Source organism: Alexandromys fortis, unplaced genomic scaffold (genome assembly GCF_014885135.2).
Source record: "Alexandromys fortis isolate MF-2015 unplaced genomic scaffold, M_Fortis_MF-2015_v1.1 scaffold_147, whole genome shotgun sequence".
Lineage (NCBI taxonomy): Eukaryota > Metazoa > Chordata > Mammalia > Rodentia > Cricetidae > Alexandromys > Alexandromys fortis.
Window position 1 is genome coordinate 392,834 of NW_026068029.1, and position 6,902 is coordinate 399,735.

Genomic DNA, 6,902 nt, shown 5'->3' on the forward strand with positions numbered 1-6,902 from the left:
GTGGCTCACAACCATCTCTAATGAGATCTGGTGCCCTCTTCTGGCCTGCAGACACACACACAGACAGAATATTGCATACATAATAAATAAATATTTTAAAAAAAACTTAACCCATATTTTTTAATCTATATCTTTCCACAGGCTCATTATCTCATCTCCATTTTGCTCCTCCTGCTTCATCTGTGTCTTTTTGGCAAGTCCACCTTTCTTCTTCTCTCAAGACCTCTCTGTCCCCAGAAGTCCCATCTAACTTCTTTCCCTGCCTAACTATTGGCCATTCAGCTCTTTATTAAACCAATCATGGCAAAGACACATCTTTACAGTGTATAAAAAGATTTTTCCACAATATTTCCTCCTTTTGTTTAAGTAAAAAAAGAAAGGTATTTAACATAGTAAAACTATATACAATAAGAACAATTATCAGGTAAGAATTATATTACAATATCCAGTACATTTGTATTTGGCAAATTCAGAGAAAAGACTATATTATTTATCTTATCTCAAAGAATCTAAAGTTTTATTCCTAAAACATTTTCTATCATAACTTGCATTACCATCTTAAAACTATCTTTTTAGACCTCAAAACATTTTCTTAGATAAACTAAGCTTTTATGTCTCTCAATCTTATAAACTTTACATCTCTTATGTAAGTTTTTTTTCTGAATTAAGTAACAAGACAAAATGTAAAACTATAACTACTTAATCTTCAATTCCCACCAGAGACCTAAGAAGGATAAAATATTACTTGAGTAAGCAGAGAAAACAACTTTCAAAACTATGAGAAATGACAGAAACTGCTGGCTGCCTGTACAGTCACCCAAGGTTCCTCTGTAACATTGGAGCATCTATCTTTGACCTACAGGCCTAGAGACTTGACAGATCTTTCTGTGAAGCAGTAGTTTGAGGGACTATCCTACCATGTCTTGTCAAAGTTCAGTAGTCACTTTTCTTTGTGTCCTGCATGTCCACTTTGTACAGCATACTGTCAGCAGTCAAGGCAAGGGAAGTTTCTTGCACAAACGGCTAACTTTGCCTTAATAAAAGCAAACTCCATATGAAGGTTCTTCAATGTCCATCATTCTTTTCTGAAGTAAATTGGTGCTGCCAGGAGTAGATGTCTCTTACTCTCATGAAAAGACTTATGTTATTAAAACAGTTTAAATGCCAAATTATGTCTTTGAAGTGTTTGAAGACCATCTATATATTTAAAATATATCTGTGTTTGCCCTAGAAAACACACCTAATATGACTATAAGCTTGATTGTTACAGACAACTAACTAATAACCTGTCTTTCTTTATTATCTTAAATAGCTTTTAAGGACTAAAACTTTACATTTTTAAATGAGCTGTATAGGTACAATACCTTAAACAAAAATAAAAACAAATATAGTATAACAAAAATAACCTTAAATTTGTATCAATTTACAAAAATCCATACCAATATTAAAATATTTGAGACTAGTGGTTGTTCAAAAGGAGACTCAACAATCTACCCTTTTATCTCATTATTTCTATATTATATCCCCTCTTTTCCTTCAGAAAGAGATCCCTGAATCTAATCTCCTTTGTTTAGCTTTCTACCCTGACCATGACCAGTAACAATGTGTAACCTACCCCCCCCAAATGATGACAAACATCCATAGTCCACCTACCAACCAAAATTATCCCACCATACCTATGGGGAATGTGGGTGTTGTATTCTCTAGACTGCTTCCTGTTCTCTGTGGGTGATCACATCTTTAGGGTACCTGAGAAAAATGAAATAATGGTCAAGTCTTGGGAAAACTAGCCATAACATTTGCTGTCTGTTCTTTGTGCAATGGAAAAGTGCAAGGCTTATCTGTAGCCCTGGCCAGAATAGTCTGTGAGGCTGGACAATCTCAGCCAGCAGCTTTGAAGCTGTTGTGGATGTAGAACCCTGAGGAAATTGCAACAGAGGCACTATCACCTGGGCCACCCGTTGCTCTGACACACAAACTTTCAAAGGTAACATACATATCTGCGTTAACACAAGTATGGTATATAGCCCACAAGTCAGCCAAAGATGATTTTTTTGTTTTATGCCTGAGCAGGTACATTATATATAACCTGTCTTGTAGTTTCTCTGGGTTTATTTCTTTATGTCTGTAGCCAGGATTTTCAGGGGGCCTTTCCTGATCAAACCTGATCTCTATCGACCTTGAAGGAATCCATAGCCTTTCATTTTCTGTGGAAACAAAAGCATAATCTCTCCCCAAAGCAATATATTTTCTGACTTCCATTTTAAAGTTAAAGCATTCCTATAGTATCTAGGCTGGTTTAATTCAGCACCCACTCTTACAATCCCATGTCGCTCAGCAGCTGTTATTCATCAGGAATCAAAAAACCCAAAGTCAACAAGACACCATATAAGATTCTGACTGTGTATTTTCCAAGTTTATGTGGTTTATCCTTTTTTATATTATTTTATTCTGTCTTTAAGTACTTTATCTTATTATTTATAAACCATTTATGTTTTTCTATGACTGTCTATACCCATTTTCTTTTCTTTTTAAGCCTACACACATTTTTTTAAAACACACTGTAAGCTGTTTAGAGGGTTTTTTTCCCACCTGGCTCTATATTTACTGGCTTTATCTTTAGTTTATTTGTCTGACTGCATGAGACAAATCCTGAACTGTCATGCCAGCTGCCACACAGCTCAGCTTAGTACATGGTACTGGCACATAGTACTGGTGACTGGTTCCAACATGCAGCCAGTGGCCGGTAGCTGTAGCTCTGTATGTCAAGCCTATCCAAGACAACTTGGTCACCAGGAGGCCTCATTTGGCTCTGTCTTCAAAACTTTTTTTTCTTTTACTTTTCTTAGGCCTTATGTGGATATATGTGGCCAGATGTTGGGTACCATGTGTAATGAGTCTTTCTCAGTCCTGCCTACCAGCTCCCAAATAACCACATGGAGACTTCCTATTAATTATGAAAGTTCGATCTTTGTTTAGTCTTGTTTCTAACTAGCTCATATAACTTAAGTTAACCCATTTCTATTAATCTATGTGCTGCCACATGGCTCGTGGCTTTTACCTCTTCTCCTACATATCCTTCTTCCTCTACATTTGGCTGGTGGCTCTGCCTTTTTGTCTTTTTCTGAGACCTCTGTGTCTGCCTAGCCTCTTTTCCTATCTAACTATTGGCCATCCAGATCTTTATTGAACCAATCACAAGGCACTTCATCAAAGACACATCTTCACAGTGTACAAAAAGATTATTCCACAACAGTATTCTTTCCTCTTAGTCTTTCCCTGACTTGAAGACATTTTAATTGTTATTGTTGTAACTTGGTTAGAGTATTTTGTTGAGTGTGAAACCTAAGAGGGCTATCTCTCTGAGTGCAAGCTCATTGAATACAATGGCTTTGTATTATCAACTTGGTTGTTCCTTATACCTAAAACTATGCTTGGTATACATGTATACATGCTCATTGCTTTTGTGGTACTACATATTTTTTTCTACCCTGAAGAACCTTTGAGCCCTCACATATCTGTAAATATTTTTCTGCTATCCTTAGATGTTAATGATGTCTTTGTTGATATAGAATTCTTCACTCATAGTCCCTTTTTCTCTTTAATTTGTAGATTTTATTCTAACATCTTCTGCCTTTCTCTATGTCACATGGTCAGTATAATACCAGGCTTATTCTTTCCTCTGTTATTTTTTTTGTTGGCATCTTCGAAGGCCTTTAACAAGTAATAGAGTTTCTCCCTCATTATATCTAAGAATAATGAGCTCTTTCAAACTTCAAACTAAAATTTTCTTTTAAAAAATTATTTTTAATTTGTCCGTGTGTCTGCACACATCTGTGCATGCACATGAATATGGATACATATAAAGGCCAGAAGGAGGCATTGGATTCTCTTCCTCTGGAGCTCCAGGTGGTTTGAGATGCTCAATGTGGGTGCTGGATCCTCTACAAAAGCGACAATCTTTCTTAACCACTGAGCCATCACTAGCTTCTAGCCACTGAAAAGTTCTTTTAGTATTATTTTAATTACTTATTCTCCATCTGTTCTCTTCCAGTATGGAATGCCTATTATTAGTATATTAGTTTCTTGGGTTTTGAGCTCTTTCTCCCTCCCTACCTCCCTTTTTTCCTTTATTCTTATTTTTCTTCATTCCTTTGTTCTTTTTGTTTCTTTTTATTCTTTTGAGGGGCTTTATGTTTCTTAGGCAGGCCTTGATCTCAATATGTAGTCAAGGATGACCTTGAATTCCTGTCACCCTTGCCTCTTTCTCACACCCAAATGCTGAGATTCTAGCCATACATTACCATGCATGGCTTCTATTTATTCTTTATGAATTTCACCATTTTTGCTTTTTAAAAATCTATTTGCTCTTTCAAGTCAATAATATTTTTCATTTCTTTTTTAGTTATTTCTAATCTATTAACTTTTAAAACTTAAATATCTTATTTTAATCCCACAAATTTTAAGACTTACTTACATTGTGTGTGTGTGAGTGTGTGTGTGTTTATGTAGTTGAAATCAGGTGCCCTTGGAGGCCAGAGACATCAATCATATCTCCTTGCAGCTGGAGCTGCAAGTGAGCCACTGGATGTAGTGCTGGGACAAGAATTTGGATCCTCTGCTAGAACAGTATTTCTTACTTTAATTTTTATTGAAGATATATTTTTTCATGCACTATATTCTGATCATAGTTTCCCCTCCTTCATTTGCCTGATACTCCCACCTCCTCATCCATCCAACTCTATGCCTTCTTTCTCTCTCTCCTTAGAAAACAAACAGGCAAAAAGAAAAAGGACTAGAATATGAAAAAAAGAAAAAGCATGAGAAGCACATACACAACACACATTCCAGTATATATATATATATATATATGTATGTATATATATACACACATATGCACAACATTGGAAACCATACTATGCAAAGGAAAAAAAAGACAATAAGGTAAGGTAAAAGTTGCCCCCCCCCAAAGCATTATGAGACAAAAAAAGATATCTACAAAACCACCATTGTGTTTACTTTGTGTTGGCCATCTACTGCTGGGCCCGGGGCCTATATTTAAGTGTGGTTTCTATACCCCATGAGACTTTATTCAAGAAAACTGGTTTTTCCTTTGTAAGAGGTTGCCAACTGGGGATAGCTTCTTGGTTAGGGATGGGAGCTCATGACCTCTTCCCCATCCCGTTGCTAGCATGCTGTCTGTCTTGTACCTGTTCATGCTGCCACAGTCTCTGCGAGTTCATATGTACATTAGTCCTGTTATATCTAGAAGGCCTTGTTTCTCTTGGTGTCCTCCATCCTCCCTGACTCTTAGAATATTTTTGCTTCCTCTTCTGCAAACTTCCTAAGGGAAGGGCTTTGATGAAGTCATCCCATTTAGCACAGCATATTTCAAGGTCTCACTCCGTATGTTGTCCAGTGTTGTGTTGGTCCTTGTATTAGTCAATACTTGTTCTTAACTGTTGAGCCATCTCTACAGCCTTTCCCATGAATTTTGAGACCTTTTATGCTTCATACGTGTCTTACAATTTTCTTCTGAAATAAAGTTGCTCTTTGTTTTGACTTTTGTTACTTGAAAGCAGTTCCCACTCTTTTCCTAGGAAGATCCAACATTCCCTAAAGCCCAAGCAGGACCGTCCTCTTCCTGTGAGACAGTCATCCTTTGTCACGGGTTCCTTCTTTCCCCTCAGGCTTAGTCCTTCCATGTCCTTGCCCCAGCACTCTCTGCTGCTGTTCCCCCTAACCTCTTCCAGAGAAGGTACATCTCAGCAGAGTCTATCAGTCCTCACAGCTCTTATTCTAACCAGCTGAAGGCTGGGGAAAGGACAAATATCAGAGATACCGAATCCTCCTCTCTTTCTGTAAGTTTTGATGAGTATAGCTTATATTTTTGTAACAGTGTGCCCTATCTGAGCCCCATTAAGAAAATGTTCTCCACCCCCTCACTCCCTCATCACCCTCCCAACCCACCCCTACCCCCACCCCCGCCACCACCCATCAACACCTGAGGCAGGTGGGAAAGCTGGCCCTGAGGTCCTAAGAGCAGGAGAGCTGATCCCCCCCCCACACACACCCCTCTTACCAGCACACTCGGGAAGGTGGATCCTACATTTTGCTTGGGCAGCGCAATAAAGCCAACCCTGTTGGCAGAGGTATGGGCAAGCCAGCTCTAAAGTTGTGAGCATGGGAGAATCCCCATTACTCCCATTACTTATCGGTCATGTGGTGGCATGAACTGTGGAGAGATGCCCCCACCCCCTCCCATCAACTCCTGAGGCAGGTGAAGAACTGACCCTGAGGTCATAAGAGCAGGAGAACCGTCCCTGTCCCTCATCAGCTGCAGCACCTGGGAGAGTGGCCCGGATGCCTCACCTGGACCACACAGTTGAGCTGGCCCTGAAGGTGTAGGTGTGAGAGAACCAACCCTGAGGATGTGAAAGCTGGAGAACTGGCCACACCCCTTGCTCATCACTGCAGGGGGTGAAGTAGCCAGAGCAATGCTGGAGAGCTCACCCTGGTGGGGACCAACCCTGTAACTGCCCAGGCCCAGAATCAAGGTAATGTGTTGACCAACCCCAACATCCACTCCATTTGTGATCTGCTGGAGTATGAGACTGAGGGGGTCAGTCCTGTGGACCTAGAGCTGCAGGACCTCCATGCCACAGACAAGCAATGGATGTCCAGGAAGAGTCCCAGTGAGGGCCCAATGTTGATGGTGTAGCAGAGACCAAGGGTCTTGAACCAGACCAGTGCTCTTTTGTGATGAATGCTTCCATGTAAAAATGCATGGATAAAGGGGTTTACTGCATGGCTCACTGGGTCACAATGCAGCTTCTATGACAAGATTTTCTTTTCCTTCTTTTATTTCTTTTTTTTCTCTTAAACTTTATTTTGTTTCATTC